This window comes from Diabrotica virgifera, chromosome 4 (assembly GCF_917563875.1).
Source record: "Diabrotica virgifera virgifera chromosome 4, PGI_DIABVI_V3a".
In the NCBI taxonomy this organism is placed as follows: domain Eukaryota; kingdom Metazoa; phylum Arthropoda; class Insecta; order Coleoptera; family Chrysomelidae; genus Diabrotica; species Diabrotica virgifera.
In genome coordinates, this window is record NC_065446.1 from 254789580 (window position 1) to 254808288 (window position 18709).

At 33.2% G+C, this 18709-nt stretch overlaps 1 protein-coding gene across 1 annotated transcript in view; it reads left to right on the top strand.

The window, feature by feature from the left end:
• Window positions 1–18709, top strand: part of LOC114326539 (protein tiptop-like) — a 237274-nt gene that overhangs the window by 102179 nt on the left and 116386 nt on the right. The gene's annotated exons all lie outside the window — the stretch shown is intronic.

Below are 18709 nucleotides of genomic sequence, written 5' to 3' on the forward strand. Positions count from 1 at the left end.
CTCCTGCTTTTTCCGTTCTACCTCTGACGTGACCTTTCTCCTGATTGGTGGTGGAGCAATTCCAGCAATGGGGTATACCTCTTCGATAGGTGTCGGTTTCAGGCAACCCGATATTATACGGACCGTTTCATTTAGAGCCACGTCGACGTTCTTTGCGTGAGCAGAGTTTGCCCATACTGGTGCTCCAAACTCCGCGGCCGAAAAACATAATGCCAAGGCAGAAGTGCGGAGAGTGTGTGGTTGTGCTCCCCATTTTGTATTAGTTAGCTTGCGGATGATATTATTTCTGGCACTTACTTTCTTCTTAACATCTTGACAGTGGTATCGGTAAGACAGAGTTCTATCCAGACGGACGCCAAGGTATTTTGGCGCCTTGTTGTGTTCCAGCATCTGACCACGCCATTCCACCTCCAGCGACCTTCGGGCATGCTTGTTTCTCAGGTGGAAAGCACATACCTGGGTTTTTGTGGGATTGGGTTTTCCTAGATGTTAAGCTATTATGAATATACCATTGACGAAACGTAAGTTGTTTGGATATTCTTCACTTTTTTTTATTCCCTTTATCAGCCAATCCAAATTCTTAAAAGCGTGTTCCAGCACCGAACTAAGAAATTTAGGTGACATTAATTTGGTCTCCTTATCAAACTATCAAACCCCCCGTTCTATTTTTGCTTTTGCCCTATTGCTTTTAGTATGTAGTTTGACAGTGGTTGCTATACCTAATGGTATAAAGTGCATTCATAACGTGTGGAAACGGTCCATTATCTCATGACTTAATTATTTTCACAGATAAAGCTCTGACAGGTCGATTTTTATTTTTAAATTAAGATTTTTGACATATATCCCATAATAGTGACGTCATCGATTTGGGCGTGATGACGTCATCGATGATTTTTTTAAATGGGAATAGGGGTCGTGTGGTAGCTCATTTGAAAGGTGATTCAATTCTCTATTCGGTAATATAAACATTAACATCTTTATTTATACCGGGTGGGCAAAATAATAGTTTTTGAATTAAATTAATTATCGCAAAAAAAAGAATATAATATATGTAATTTATTTAACTCAAAATACATTTTACTGCTGTCAAAAAAGAGAAAAAAATGTTTATTTGACAAATAAACATTGCTTTTCTGTTAAATTAAATGTTCAAACTGTCAAGAGGCAGATGTGTGGCTGTTTGACATTTAATTTAAGCGAAAATCAATGTTTATTTATGAAATAAATATTTTTTTTATATTATGTGGCATCAGTAAAATGTATTTTGAGTTAAATAAATTACATATTATCCGTTGCAAGATAATTCGGATGTAATTCCTAAGATTAAGTGACTGGGCCGATATCAGGCACAAAATGACTGTAAACCCTTAATGCTGTAACGAATAGTCACCCTTAGTCTTTCGTTACATTAGGTTCAATTTTATTAAACTAGATTAAATCAAAATTAAATTAAAATTAAGATTAAATCCGAAATATCTTGCAACGAATAGTACATTCTTCTTTTTGCGTCAATTATTTTAATTCAAAATTTATTTTTCGGCCACCCTGTATAAATAATGATGTTAATGTTTATATGACTATATATGAGCTACCACACGACCCCTATTTCCATTTAAAAAACTCATCGATGACGTCATCACGCCCAAATGTACTGTACCTACGTCAGCGGTTCTCAACCTTTTTGAGTCATGTACCACCTACAGTTCTTTTTATTATTTTTGATACCACCTATATTTTTGTATTGTATTATGAAGACTTACTAAGTACCACTGTTTTAATGTTTTTTGTGTTTTGTGTACCACCGCAAATAATGATATGTACCACCAGTGGTACATGTACCACAGATTGGGAACCGCTGCAAACGTCAAAAAATCATAATTTAAAAATAAAAATCGGCCTGTCAGAGTTTTAACTCTGAAAATAATTAAGTCATGAGATAATAGACCGTTTCCATACTTTATGAATGCACTATATAATGTATAATCATTATTGTGTAATCTAGCTTGCATTATTTAAGCGCCTTTAATATTTTTCTTAGCTCAACTGTGTCAAAGGCTGTCTGATAAATATTAGCACTAGAGGCTTATTATTGTATTCCACTACTTTTTCTATTATGGTTTTTATGCTTTGTAGATGGTCATTAGTTCCGTAACGTTTCGGAATCCTGCCTGTTTCCTTGGCTAATAAATCCCTAATTTTTTCCATTCTTTTAACTATTATTCGCGTATAAAACTTAATATTAATAATATACGCGAACAATATTAAACAATGAATAACAAGGTATAAATTATTTATATATTTTCTAAATAACTTATTTTAAAAATATTTGGACGATTTATATGATTAAAAATTATACTCATTTTTCCTAACATATTTCCAATATACATAAAATTCCCAAGTTATACCCACGATACAACCATTCATCACCAGACTCTTCCTATACTAACCGAATTTTCGAACGTTTTATTAAATTTGTTTCGTAATTTAGCCGTGCCCCACTGCCTCCTCGCTCCCGGCGCTCCGTATCATCGTCGTTAAACAAGAAAGAGTTCACTTCCCCTTCTGAAATAAAGAAGTAATTCTGTGTGATGGAAGATGAAGACAAGTAAGAGACAAGACAAGACAGACAGTAGATGAGTGTCGCGGTGCAGGGCGAAGGGGGTGGGGGGTTTTGTTGTTGGAGACAGCAACAGACGAACAAAGGATGATAAAAAGGGGCGGCGTGGGGGGATACGAAGGAGGCAGCTATGAGTGACAGGTCTCATTGTGGCTCGATTTGAGTGACAGCTGAATTGGAAGGCAGACAGGTGAAAACAACACACTCCGTCTCTCACGATCTCTTGTTGGAAATTAGCGAGGTGGATTGTTTTTCCTTTTTCGACGACGATGAGTTCGCGGAGTTCCTTTAAATTTCGGGCTTGTTTATTTTGAATGAAAGTTGCGGTGTTTTGGACAGCCTAAGGCGGTGCATTTATAATTTGAAATGGGGACATACTTTTACTTCTATTTTTAAGTTATCCTTAAGGTACTAGTACACTTTAGAAGACCAAAAATAAGCATTTTTCAAGAATTTTTTTTCTCGGAACCTTTATTAAAAATGAACATAAAACTTTTTAAATATTAATATCAAACTCTTAGAGAATACAAAAAATATATCTTTTTTCATTTATGCATGCATCTTTTTCCTTCAGTTTTTCAAGGTTAAAAAATATTTATTTTTTATTTTTTGGTCAAATTGTAGTAAATTCTCACGTAAAGTCCTTTTACTCTATGACGGCCGATATGCAGTTAAGAGATGATCAGTGGGGCGTTAATAAAAAGTAAAAATATTTAATTTCCTGTATTTTATGTTCAGTAAGAATATTGGATTTTAATCTATCAAAGGCAAATAAAATGAATATAATATGTATATACAGGGCGCGTTAATAGAAGTGAGACGGAATATTTCGAATTCTTGAAATTATTTGTCGACATCAAATGTTCATTAAGTTTCATTCTATTTTGCGTAGAATGGTTTTGCATGCAGTAAAATTGGAAAATACTTAACAAGTTGCTGGTGTGTCCAAATTTGAATAAAACACATCCTGGATTTTACTTTCTACAGACACTGTATTAAAAATATAACCTTGAAACAAACTGGCACTAAATCACTTCCGAGTTTTCAACAAAACAAAAGGTTTAAACAAGTGTAGTGATTGCAAAAACGCATGTTTTAAATAAGATTTTTGCTGATTATGTATTTTGCTAAAATATTAAATAACACCAATACAATTCACAACCATTATTTAATTTTTAACGATAAACAAAAGTATAATATGATGAGAAGTTTGAATTTGATCGACTTTGTCGATAACAGTGTCGTTAATAGATATTTTTAAATACCATGAATCATTTTCCAATGATTGGGTGGATTTAAGAAATACATATTTACTAAACAATTTTTTTTACGTGTATAAAGATTATAATAATTATGACACATGGTAGTCCTTTTATTTTTTAAATAATATGGTTTTGTAAAGGTATAACTTTGATTATTGGCTAAACCTACATCATACGATACGTCACAAGAAATTAAAAAAAAATAACATGTAAATTCAATGTTTAAATAAGATACAGTACGCTGGAATAAGTGTTACCCCCTTAATAACCTATTTATTTCGAGCACATAAGCAAAACACTCGGACAGGTCGAGTTTTAAAATAATCAAAATATATTATAACTTCAATGTTTCGAACTTTACGCGATCCCTCTTCAGGTGACAGGCAAAACTTTGATTTTTTTAAATGGGAAAGTACATCATGTGATAGCTCATTTAAAAGTGTTTCAAATACCGATTACAAAAATGTATAATACCTTAATCCTTTTTAAGAGTGTAGGCGCAAAATTTCGATCGAATTGTTTTTTAAACGCATTCATTTTTAAAAACTAATAAGTATTTTTGAACATTTTAAACGCAGAATAAAAGATTACATTACATTACATTACCGAGGGCTGAAAGTCCCTTAGAATAAACAAAAATTTCTTTTGAATGATATATTTGAAATAAAATATTCGACTAATTTTTCTTTTTTTTTCACCCCTGTGACTTATTAATATAATCATTATAGAAGTTCTCAGAGAATTTTAACTCAGTTTTAGAAATTTGAGTTTTTGAAGCTCTTCTTTTGAGAAATTCTGTAAAACCCCTTTGTCTGAGTGTCCATGGATGTGTTTTGAGCCCATGGTTACTTATGGTTAGCCAATTAAGGATTTTTGAAGTTATACATCTTTAGGCACGAGGGTAAATTTTTATTTTGCTGGGCGCATGCGCACACCGACAGTATGGTATAAAACGTTATGAGGGATCTGATTGGGTGTTAAAATAATATGTCAATAATTGTTCAAATGGAGATTCTGGATAAACAAAATGTTGTGTATATTAGTATTTATTGTTGTGAGGACAGTGACAAAAAGCAAGTTCATAATTGTAGTGACTTTTTAAATAGTTTTTAAAAGCAACAGATAGGTACACTTCGCGTCAAAAAAAACTGGTACAACTCTTATAACCGAAAATCGCGTTTTTCAAGTTGTGTAAGTTGATCTTGTCAAATGTGTCATTCTAATTTCTAGGGCAACGTTGCCAGTCATCTCAATTAAGTACCCATACATTGATTCGTGTTTTATTATATTTATTAAAATATTTCAATTAAAAAAAAGATAGTTAATAAGTCTAGTTATTATGTTTAAATTAAAATCGAGAAGCTTGATTGGTTTCTCGTAAACTGTACTGTAAATACAAAACTCTATTGAGTTGTGGGATACTAGAACAAACACATGGGAAAAATAAAAAAAATTATTTGAGATTGATACAAATGAATAACTTGTACAGTGAACAAGTGTGGAATTTAAATATATTATGTAGTACAATTATTCGAAACTGCTGAAATATTAATATTTTGTCGTAACTGCATTATCATTAATCACTTCTTGTAATCTTCTGGGCACTGAGAAATAAATTTATTTATAAAATCTTCGTCCAAGCTTTCCCAGGTTTCTTCAATGATGGTCAATTGGTAGTGATAAAAATAATAGGCTAAAACCTTTATACATTTTTAAACGTCATTTTTTTGTATTTAGATTTAGTGCAATTCCGTTATCTGTTATGGCAACAACGAAGTGATTCGCGAACTATTGTATCCAGTCTGAACACAGGTTTACATTGGGAAAAAAAGTGTACCAGTTTTTTATGACGGGAAGTGTACCTTATTGTAATTGTTTCAGTATTGTAATAAAAAATTACAAATTAAATAAATACCTGTTTGGGAAAATGTACCTACCTAGCTTAGGTAATCCTTTGATTTACATAATTTGATTACCAACAAAAATCTAATATATTGCTTTTTTATTCTATATTTTGTCGTATTTTAATTCCACAAGAATCAAACTTATTTGATTAAACAGAATAAGCAACTGTCAAAAAATTTTAAAACGTTTAGTTGCTAGGTATAGCTTTCCACTTCATTCACATGTCTCGGTAGTTAACTTCTGCGTAGGGTGAGTTCAAAATAATCTAAACCTGATAGACACAGGTTCAATTCTCAATGCAAATTTTTATTTTTTTTTATACATTTTATGATTGTAAGTATGTATATTTAGTATATTTTTTTTTCAGAAAATACGTATTTAATTAAAATTTTCTCAACAATTGTTCAGAAATAATTTCTTTTGCCAACAATTATTATCGTTCAGAAATCATTTTTTCTTTGTGGCATTTTTCAATGTGTTTGCGTGTGTTTTATTCTTTTATTTTTTTTAATTTTTCGTATTGTTTTAATAAAAATTTTTGGAAAGTAGTAAGTATTAAAATTAGTTTAATATTTAAATAAAATATAAATAAATTGTTATATTGATTTCGTTGAAATCATATAATAGAAGTATAACTTCTTACGTGCGTACACAGTACACACACATTATTTTTTTAGACTCAATATGTTTCTCATCTTATTTTGTATGAAGACAGTGCATGCATGGGTGAGGCTTGGATATTTCTTTTCCCTCCAAAGACCTGGGAGATGCCCCCTTCCAAGGCCTTAGGGTTGGAATCACCTCTTTTAGCCCCTTCGCACTTTTGTATTTCACATAGTTAAAACCTAGGCAACCCGGCCTCTGGGTATTCGTCAGAAAGCAAAACTGAGGTCCAGTTTCCCGAATTTTTTCATAAGCCACTACATCCACATCCATCTAGGCTTCTGGGAATCCTATTAGTACTACAGCAACCTTAACAGAAGCGAAAGCTTCGCCGAAAGTTACACCCTCTATTATTGGCCTTTTCCCTTTGGGTTGGATTTTTGGTGGAGTGCTTCCTCTGATCTTTGTCGTTTTGGATCTATGGAGTCTTAGGAGGTGCAAAGTCCTAAGACTCTTCGTGCAAAACTCTTCCCCTGGGATTAATTCTTTCCTGGCTCAGCTTTACGCTGATTAGAAAAGAAACAAATCCCTCGGCCCCAAATGCTCTGTAGCATGTAGATTGATTTTCAAGGTAGCTTGGCTGTTGCAACTGAAGTTCACTCAATGTTGGTGATGCGCGTGGCAGAAGACGAAGTTATACTATGGCTTAGCTTAGTTCTTAAGGAAGTAAAATCACGTCACTGGTGCGTTTTCCATTTTTTCTTCTACTTCTTAGTGTGCATCCTTTATTTGGTGTCCTCTTCTTTCATAACGTGGTAGAACAAACATACGACACATAATATTTGTGCTTATTTCGATATATTCTTCTATATAGTCTTTAATTGTATTCCGAACATATCTTAAAGTCAATTTATTACATATCATAGTCAATATTAGTCCGACATACAATCGTAACATTGTAAATACTGTCACTTAACTAACTTCTGGCTGATTAACAATGTTATGTGCTCACATTTTAAGCCCCGCCAATTAAATCTTGGTAATAGGGCTTTAAATGTTTCACATTTTATTTGAGTTTGCCTTAAGATTATCTTCATTTCTATTAATCAAAGCGCGAGTATATTTCAGTATCTATAGTAAAGCCATAAACAATAAAATGAGGTCTTGTTTTTTAGCAGATAGAGGTGGGAACCGATTTATTCTGTTATTTTGGAGCGATGCGTGAATTTACTTTCGACTGAACGGTCTTAATGTAGAGTTAGACGATTCAAATTTTGTTTATAGAACCGAAAAGATTTTTAATCGATAAAAATCCGTTATTGTATAAAATATTCTTCTCTTTTTCATGTTCTTCTTTTTATGTTAGACATGACTCTGTCGGTTTTTTCAATGTGCCTCTAGTAAGTTGTCGTTTCATCGTTTCGTGGTTTTTCCACTGATCGTCTTCCTATTGGGTCTTTAGGATTCTATTTTTGTTACCATTCGGCTTATAATCTCTGCTATTGATCTCTGCTATTTTTAGCATTCTTTTTGTCCTCTCTGTGTCGGGCCGTGTTTCTGCCGCGTATCTCTTTATTGTTCTGATGACTGTTTAAAAATTTTGTCGTTCATTTCTTTGCCAATATTTTTTTTCTCCACAGTGTTTCATTCAGGCAACCTGCGGCTCCGTTTGCTCTGTTTAGTTTGTTCTGCTCTTTGATCTTCCACTTCTATTTCGAGCTTTCCGTGGCTAGATAGTGTGATGCCTAAACATTTAAACTCCATCACTTATTCTAGTATCTGATTCTCCGGCTACAATTAATATCTACAGTGATGAGCGCACTAATTACCGGCAAAATAACGCAAAAGATGGAAAACATATTAAGTTGTGAGATAAAAAGAAATGAACTTAGTGGAGGTGTTAAATTTAGCGATAGTAGCTTATAGATTGATATTATATTGATTGCTTCCCACCTTTAGACGTATCGGACGAGTTTGAGAAATGCCACTGTCACAGTGACAGTTTTAGTTGACATACTCCTCTGATAGTCTAAAGGTGGGAAACAATATAATGTCAATTTATATGTTACTATCGCTAAATTTAACAACTCTACTAGTTTCATTTCTTTTATCTCACAATTTAATGTGTTTTCCATCTTTTGCGCTATTTTGCCGGTTATTAGCCCGCTCATCCCTGTATATTCAGCATAGCAATGATACCACTTAACACAGTGTTAGAAACAGCAGAGATGAAAACCCTTGGAAAAAAACGACGATAAGACACTATGGGACAGAGCTAGAAGTACAGAAATATGACGGAGATGCAAAATAGAGAACAGCAAGGAGTGGGTAAGAACGAGAATGACAAGAAACAGAATTGTAAAGATGGGAGAGACGGTTTCCCAATAGGAAGACGATAAGTGGGAAGTGGTAAGATCACGAACACGATGGAAGGACAACTTACTAGGCACATTGAAAAGCAAATAGTCATGTCTACACAAAAAGAATAAGAATACCAAGAGGAAAAAGAAGGAAACGTGCCAACACGCATATAAAATATCTATAACAATAGCAAAAACAGAAGATAATCGAAAACCTGGAATAAAAAAAATGTTTTCGTCTCTTCGGTGTAATTATTAAAATAATTGCCAAAGATACTACTAGCACCATCTATGAATTGTAAATGAGTCAGGAACTAAAATTCGAACTGTTATCCTCTTATGCCTTTTAAGATGTAAATATAAAGCAATATAGAGTGATGAATTAGTCGACAAGAGGTTATTACGGTGAACGATAGGTCGTGGATGCAATTATAGATCCCCTTGTCGACTAATTCACCACTCTGTATTGCTTCATATTAATTACATCTTAAAACGCATCAGACGTCGCCGCATTAATCTCCGAGACAGAAGACAATCTCCAAAGATTAACACACATATTCAATACAATAACAGCTAAGAAATGTATGACAACATCTAAATACCCACTACGATGTAAAATCGGAATTGATGGGAAAATAATAAAGCAGGAATAGTCCTGGCGCCAGTGGGGGTACAACGGCCTCCTTAATTTAGATGGACTTACCCAGGTTTTTTTTATGTATTTTGACCCGCAGAACACGAATTTTTTGGGTTATTCTAAGCAAAAAATGTTTTTACAAGTTTTTTCGACATAAATGCGGTTGAACTTTCAAAAAATCGAAAAATTGCAATTTTTGAACCCGAATAACTTTTGATTGAAAAATAAAATAGCAATTCTGCTTACCGTATTGGAAAGTTCAAGTCAAATTATATCGGTTCTGATTACTTTCATTGCTAAAAATAAATTTTTTTAATTGTTAAACAAAGCTATAAACACATAGTGATTGAATGATGTTTTCAATGCATTTCCCATTTGAAATCGAACGAGTAGGCGCGCATATAGACAATTTCTACGTAGATTACGTACATTAAAATGCATGCATTGGGCACGGGAAACACTATGTGTTTATGGCTTTGTTTAACAAATAAAAACTTAATTTTTAGCAATTAATGCCCGGTTGCACCAACAGATCTTAAGCTTAAGTCGAGAATATCATAAGAATTAATATAATATAGTTATATTATATTACAATAAGAATACCATAATATAATAATAGATATAATTGATAATAAGGTAAGAATCTAAAATTATGGTGAAACGTAAGTGATACCCCAGGAGGCCCTATTTATAAGTAGAGCTTAGCTAATCTGGAACTTAAGATCTGTTGGTGCAACCAGGCATAAAATAATCAAAACCGATAGAATTTGACTTGAACTTTCAAATGCAGTAAGCAGAAATGCTATTTTATTTTTTAGTCAAAAATTATTCGATTTCAAAAATTGCACTTTTTCGATTTTTTTAAAGTTCAACTGCGTTTATCTCTTAAACTATGCATCCTACGAAAAAACTTGTAAGATCATTTTTTGCTTAGAATCACCCAGAAAATACAAAAAAATATTTTGTTTTGCGAAAAATCGCTGTTATGTAATTCCTCAAGTTCTGTGTTTATAACAAACTTATCGACATCCGGATCAACTGTTACCCAAAAAATTCGTGTTCTACGGGTCAAAATACATAAAAAAACTTGGGTAAGTCCATCTGAATTAAGGAGGCCGTTGTACCCGCCTGGCGACAGGACTAGAAGCAAGGTTTAGACATCTGGGAATAGATATAACCAGTTACGGAGATGTTGAAGAGGAAGTACGACAACAAAGCTTAAAAGCAAGTAAAGCAGCGGGATCTCTTAATGACACAATCTGGAAGAACAAATACCTAAGGCAAGACACAAAAGCAAGAATCTATAAAGCAGCAATTAGACCTATATTAGTAGTAATTAGAGCAGCAATTAGACATACACGACGGATACAAGACCTGACACATGTAAAACGAGACGACTACTAGAAACAACAGACATGAAAATACTTCGACGAATATCAGGGGAAAGTCTGTTGGATAGGGAGAGAATCGAAAACATAAGAAGATCATGCAATGTATGGATGGGTGATAAAACGGAAACAGGAGTGAAACGAACACATTAGTAGAATGGCAGAGGATAGGATAGTACGAATAGCACGAGATAAGTCACCAAATGGACGAAGAAGTATTGGCAGACCAAGAAAAAGATAGTGCGATAATTTAAACAATTTAGGAGGCTAGTATTGAAGAAGAAACAGGCTTTAAAGCCTACATACAAGAAGGAAGAAGAAGAAGAAGAAGAAACGCATCAGAGAAAAACATTTCTGATTTTAGTTCCTTGCTCATTTGACTTAATATCACATGAGATTCAAACAGGTAGGTACGTGAATGAGCCTAGCTATAAATACATGAATCAATTGAAACATCGAAGGTGTTATTTGCTGTAATAGAAGCTATCTATCATATCTGCTGATGTATAAACGCTAAAATATTAAAACTGTTACCAAAACAGTTATAATATGTTAATTTTTAACAGTCTTCAAACTCTATCCCTACACCGAAGATGATTATTTACACGGAGCAATATAAGTTAATACCGAAGCTCTTCTCATCTGTTGCAGGTGAAATAAATCACATCTATTAATGAACAACAAACAAACACTTAATATTTATTGATCATAAATGTTTGGCAATAAAATACGGCGAAGTATAGAGAAATAAGCTTCTTAAACGGCTACCGACAATCGCGCCATGCACTTTTATGGCGTTCATTCGGCTAACCTATTTATAACATAATCTTTTTGTTACCCGAAGCATCATAGAAGGCTTGACGAGTATTTGCTTTACATATTGACAGAGCGATGCCGAAGAAATATGTTTCCATTTTGAAGATTTTTATGACCTATGTGTTTGTTTTAAGATGTTTCTTTTTGTATGGTTCTAACGAGCTGTTAAGTTGTAAATTTCGGTGGGTAATGCTGCTTTTTACGAAGTGATAATGGCTTTAATGTATGTCTATCGGCGACTTTCTCTGTTTATAGATGGTTTTTTCGGATTTTTTCAAAGAGCCCCGCAAAGGAAACAATATCTGTGTGAACCAAATTGTGACGAACAAACTTTCCAACCATTAAAATTGTTATTATATTATTCTAGTGATGAAAGTAGCGGAAATCGTGACGTTGTTCGTCTCAGAAAACTTAAGCATGATACAAAACAAAAAACAAAAACCATACGATCCGCAGTAAATGACAGTTCTTAAATGGACAGGCCCCTCGAATCCCCGAGTCAATCCTAATCAATAAATTTACTAAATAAAAACGCTGGACGGAAGGGCCGCCCGAGAACTTTATCGTACCGATCTATTATCGTTATGGTACTAGATACTGGAATTCTATAAAAATAACAAAGTTACTCGTTATTTTGATATTTTAGAAACACCTACTGTACTTAAAAGTATTTTATGGTTCTACGCATCATTAATTCCTGCATTTGAGAAAATGTTCGATGCCATATTTCGGGGACACACTATAGATGTGTAGATTATTGCATAAATCAATAGAATATTATAGTCATACTTTCATTTCAAATTAGTTCATTTTTCTGAGAAATTAATAGTTTACAATATTTGCATTTCATTCTATTTCGATTACGCCAGTCAATGCGCGAGATTAAGAACAAGATATTATCTCCAAATTCTATCCTACTGCATGGATTTTAATGAAATTTTGGGAGTAGCCCAATCTCCTAATTCAAAGTCTATCCTATATACTATGGCGCTTTTATCATGGGGGAAGTTCCCACCACTTCTCAGGGGTGAAATATTTTTATTTTCGAATTACATGGAGAAAAAGGAAGATTTTTAAGAAAATTTAAAAATTCATTCTATAATTTGATCACATTTTTTACAAAAACCATTCATTTTAAACCCGTTCAACATTTTGAAAGTAGAAATAACACTATATATATATTAAAAGGTATTGTAGAAGGAAAACAATGCATTTAAATTATGGTAGATGGGGAGTTAAATGTATATACTTTTCATTTTTCCTTAAAGTACATTAGTCATATATTTTTTTGCACCATATCTCGCTTAGTTTGTAAGTAACCGACATTTAACGGTGCTCGTTTTAAAGGCCTTTTCAAACACTACAAAAGGTGTTGGTAGCATTATACACCTAAAACCTACCGTTCCTCTGTTATTTCAAGTTGAATACACCAATTTGAGCATGCACCAAAAAACAAACTATTTTCACCTACCATATCTCTTTTTGTATTATAAATAGAACATTTACGAAGGAACGAATCTCTTTATTATTTATAATCTAAAAATGTTTTACATAGTGTTTTTAGTTAGATGCATAGTTTTTAAGGTATTCACAAAAAATCCGTCCGAAAAGGTGTCGTTTTTCAATGAAAATGGCCAATTTTCAACTACGCATAACTCGAAAAGTATTGAGTTCCAAAAAAAAAGTATAGACCAGTTTTTGCTTAGAAATAGGTTCTTTAGCCACTTTCGTGCTTATTTTGACCAACAAATTTTCCACCCCCTTGAAGAAGTGGGAACCGCCCCAAGATAAAAGCGCCATAGTATATAGGGTAGATTTTGTTTCTTGAGCTATTCCCTACTTACTGTGAAAATATCAAGTACATCAATGTAGTAGGATGGAATTCGGAGCCAAATACCCTCATTGACTGCCCTACAATAATGCTCTGCTATGAACGCGTGAGAGAGGACACACATAAGATTATAGCAAAATTTCTATTTACCGTAACTTTTCGAGTTTTTGAGCTACAGCAATGAATTTTATGTCATTGGAAAGGTAATTTTGCATTCTTTCAAAATATGTTAAAATATATAGGGCGTATCTAAAAAAATTAAGATTTTTTATTCATTTCCGGTTCAACCGGAAGCCATATTTTTGGTAAAATTTATTTTGATAATAGATAATAAAGTACCATATATGTTTGCAAAATTTCAAATTTTAGTTTCTATTAAGAAGGAAGTTACGGGCACTCGAATATTTTTTTATAAAAAATTCATAACTCCCCTCCTATGGGGAGTTAAGATATATGACTAATGTCATTCAATTTACTGATAGGATATCAAAGATATATCAAAAAATAAAAAAATTCCTTGGAACCATTTTTGAGAAAATCTAGTTCAAATTTATGTCAAAATGTGACCCCTTAAATATAGGCAACCCGTAACTTTTTCTGAAAAACGATAACATCCTTCTTATAGCCCCATCTTTAGACTATATAACGACTTTTTCAAATTAAACTTATCTTTAACAAGTTTTTAGATAGATAGGGAAATGTGTCGGGTGGGCGGTCGGCCATTTTGGCCGCCATTTTGAATTTGGAAATGTCAAATTCCGTATTTTTATTTACCTATCGATGAGCTTACTTTGAGTTGAATTTCATTCATTTCGGTCAAAATTTGCAAAAATGGGCCCAAAATAACCCCCCTATTTCGGCTCCCCTTTGAGAGGTTTTTTTTAAAAGCTTAGTTTCTCGACAAAATTCTCTTAAACTTACTCATACCGAATTTCATCAAAATCGGTCCAGTAGTTTTTGCTGGGCGGTGGCGACATACGTACGTACGTACGTACGTATATACGTACGTACGTACGTACATACTTCCGACATGTTTTTTTTATTTGCTTTTTAGACTCAGGGGGACTCAAAACGTCGAAAAAAAGTGAAATCTGAAAAAATTTTTTTTGCACGATCCTATAACTTTATCTATTATACTATACTACGTATATAGTACGATAAAGTAAAAAAAGATTAAACACAATTGAAAACTAACACATAAAAATAAAAAAACCATCCAACATCTTACCAGGGGTGCCAGGCATTTACTGCAACTGAATATATAAGGAACGGCATGATTCAGTAGGAAAGATTCTCCATCACGAGATAGCTCTCAAACTGGGACTTTAACAAATAAACCATCTTCCATATTATCAATACTTTCCTGAGAGTATGCTTGAAAATGACAACTCTACAAGCTATACTGGCACCTCATTGTGCTCACAGACCAAACAGTTGCACATGATAGACCAGATATCATACTAGTTAATAAATTAACTAGATAAACAACAATAATTAATGTGGCGATACCTAACAAAAATAATCTACGTATTAAATGCAATGAAAAGATCGCTAAGTATGGAGATTTGGAAATTCAAATACGAAGACAATGGAGAATGCAAAGTACCCAGACAATACCAATTATTCTCTCTACTATTGGAGTTGGAGTCTACACAAAATCAATTTTTGACACAAAATGTCCTATCAACTCGACGGTAAAAATTCGATATCTTTTGATCAGAGTGTGATTGACAAAAATTAAAATGCGTTTTAAAGGCATAGTATGCAGAAAACTTACGGTATTCCAAACGTCATTATTTACAACTTTCTTCATAAATATTGTTCCAAGCCATTTCCAAGCCCATTTAGAAGTCATTTCCAAGAATTTATATTATTTTTACATCAAATATGCAAATATTATCGTCGTGCAACATTGTAATTATTATTTTCAATATTTTTCCTCAGTCGAATGTAATTAAATACATCTAAGCACAGCGAGATCTTCGAATATGACGAATATTGAAGACATAAATGGACAAAATAATAAATAGTCCAGGAAACCAAAGGTTTCACCTCGCAATTTTTTCGGGAAACATCGATTTAAGTACTTGAAATTTTGAGAATAAGTAGTGGGATAGTCCAATGATCAAAATCTATATGATGCCGAAAAGCGCTTTTACACTGGGGGTAGTACGATTTTATCGCAAAAATTTATAGAAAAATTAATTCTAAGCTAAAAATGTTTTATACATTCTTTTGATAAAATTAATAGTTTTTTATTTATTCATTATTAAAAGTGTTAGTGTTGTATAGAAAAAAATCAATATTTTTATTCAGCTTTCTGCTAGTAACTCAAAAATTATTATTCGTTTTATCAAAACAACAACTGTAATTAACAAAAGTTTACCTTTTGATAAATAAAAAACAATGTTTTTTTTTTAATTTTCTGAAAGGCTAATAGTAAGCAGGTAATAATCGAGCTATACTTTATTATAGGTTAGCACTTCGTCGGATGCTAAATTTTTAAGTTTCAAAATCAAATGAAGGGAAAACTATGCATTTTTCGAGGCCTATCGAAACTATTGCACATCATTAAAAAAATCTCTAGCACAACAATTGAATAACGTAGGATGAAAAGAAAGTCAGTCTCTATTGTTTTCAGCGAGAAAGTGAGCGTAAACAACCCCTAATTACCCCCCTAATTAAATTTAGTTGTTGGCGTTGTTCAGTCTTGAAGTTTGACTGACTTAGAATGATTAGTTTAAAAAAATGGAGTTTAAAGCGAATAACCAATTTTTGTAGTTTGGTAAAAAATGCCCTTTTCTTCAAAATAGAAAGATTAGAATCAGATATACAAAAAAATGTTTGTGGCTATGTATATGTATAGTTATGTATATATAAGTTTGTGGCTCTTTTAATTCCCAAGAAATTGGCTTGCGAAAATTTTCTGTACGGCAAAAATTGAGTGAGATATTGATAACTAAAACATGCAAAACTAACATGCAAAAACTACCTTTATCAAACCTTTCAAAGTCACTCCTTTTCGAAACTGAGGGTTTAGAAGGGATTTAATATTAATAGCCTTGTAGCTCGTGTAGAAACCTAAAAAACGCTTTTTTACAAAACTTTCTAAGATAAAAAATAAAAAAGTTACAGTTTAATCATTATTTAATTCATCTGAACCAAATTTTACTCTTTTAAAGCTTTTTTATAGAGTTTGGCAATAAAGGTGTAGTTTTTATTCTTAAAATATAAAAGCGATCCTCGACATAACATAGATTTTGAAGTGGAGGGTAAGTTGAACTTAATCCCAAATTTTTATGCAAATCGGTTTTTTTCGAAAAATTTGCGAAGTTTTGTCCTATTTTTAGCTTCGTTTCCTGGACTATAAACGGATAAAATAATAAATGACCACGTAAGAATTTATTCATTATTTCAAGCATTATTGTAAAAGATGCTCACCAAAGCGTTGAGATAGGAGTTGTAAATTATACGTTTACAATCCCACAGTCGCAGTCGTCGAATAAACTATTAACAAACTATAAAATCTATAAAGTTATTGACCCTTCGTTGAAATTAATAGTTACACTTTATGTAAATTGATAAATGATCGTGTCTGCCTGCTAACAGGAACTAAAGGAATCTAAAATTATTACACTTTACCTTGATATGGTAACTTCAAACAACATTATATTATTATATTATCAAGTTATACAATGTGAGTTAATCTAAAGATCGCCCACCTCCAACTATTTTTTGGCTATAAAACAAAGATGAATGAATAAAGAAATTTTTTTTATCCTTCATTTAGGCTTAAGCCTTTCCACGTTAAGTATCTCCTTTTTTGCGGAAGCGTTGGAAGGGGACTTGTCAGAGTTATGCAGCGGAGTGGTAAATACTGTCAGTGGAGCGGGAGGCTTAGAAGATGGTTAATTTTAGCTTAGAAGCTAAGAGAGGAGTGTAAGGTGAAAGAATCTTTGCAGTAAAACCAACCAACAAGTGAAAAGTACCTCTGATATTACCAGCATAGGCACTTACTTTGAAAACAGTTCTAGATCAGCGTTTGGGGGATGCAGCTTATGTTATGTGTGATGTCTAAGGGGGATTTTTTCTACTACTTTATAATACTCATCAGGAAGTTCGTTTCTCGCCAATTGTAGAGGATTGTCTGGAGTGAAGGGGACTTTGTTTGTGGGACGCTTGATGAGTATGTGACCTAGTCGGTAGCATGGTGTTTTAAAGGTCTCTTTAGCTCTGGTCATAGATCTACCTATCGTACGTAGCACATATTTTTTGCTTAGAGAATGAATTCCGTCCTGTATGGTGGGTAGTCTAGCGAGTGGATGTACCAATGCTGATGAGTACCACCACTCAATTTTTAGGAGGTATAAAAAATAGTTAAAGGTTCGGGCCAAGAAATTCAATAAGTAGAGATGGTGGTATAGGTACATATAGAACTACCTTCAACTAAATTTTTAGGTAATTTAATAGATATTCAGTTTACAAATGACAAAGAGTGCGACTTTCGAAAAACTGGCTATTTACAGCTGCATCTTTTAGTATAATAGAAGGATTTTCATTTACAAATGTCTGTTTAATAGTTATTTATGATATAAGCGTTAAAAGTACAATTTTAAGGCATAGTCCTGTCGCCAGGGGGTACAACGGCCTCCTTAATTCAGATGGACTTACCAAAGTTTTTTTATGTATCTTGACCCGTAGAACATGAATTTTTCGGGTAACAGTTGATCCTGATGTCGATAAGATTGTTGTAAACAAAGAACTTGAGGAATTATATAACAGCGATTTTTCGCAAAACAATACATTTTTTTGTATTTCTTGGGTGATTCTCAACAAAAAATGCTCTTACAAGTTTTTTCGTAGGATGCATAGTTTTCGAGATACACGTTTTGATTAAAAAATAAAATAGGAATTCTGCTTGATGCATTTGAAAGTTCAAGTCAAATTCTATCGGTTTTGATTATTTGCACTGCTAAAAATTAATTTTTTTTATTGTTAAACAAAGCTATAAACACATAGTGTTTCTCGTGCCCAATGCATGCGTTTTAATGTACGTAATCTACGTAGAAATTGTCTGTATGCGTAGTACCGGCGCTAGGGTATAAGGCGCCCGCCTGCAAAAGAAGCATAGGCGCCCTTCGGTGTCTTTTAAATTAGTATTTTGTATAGCACCGACAGAAAAAAGGTCATTTTGGCGCCCCCCAAACAGGGGCGCCCGCCTGCAGTGCATCCCTTGCAGGCCCGTTATCGCCGGCCCTGTATGCGCGCCTACTCGTTCGATTTCAAATGA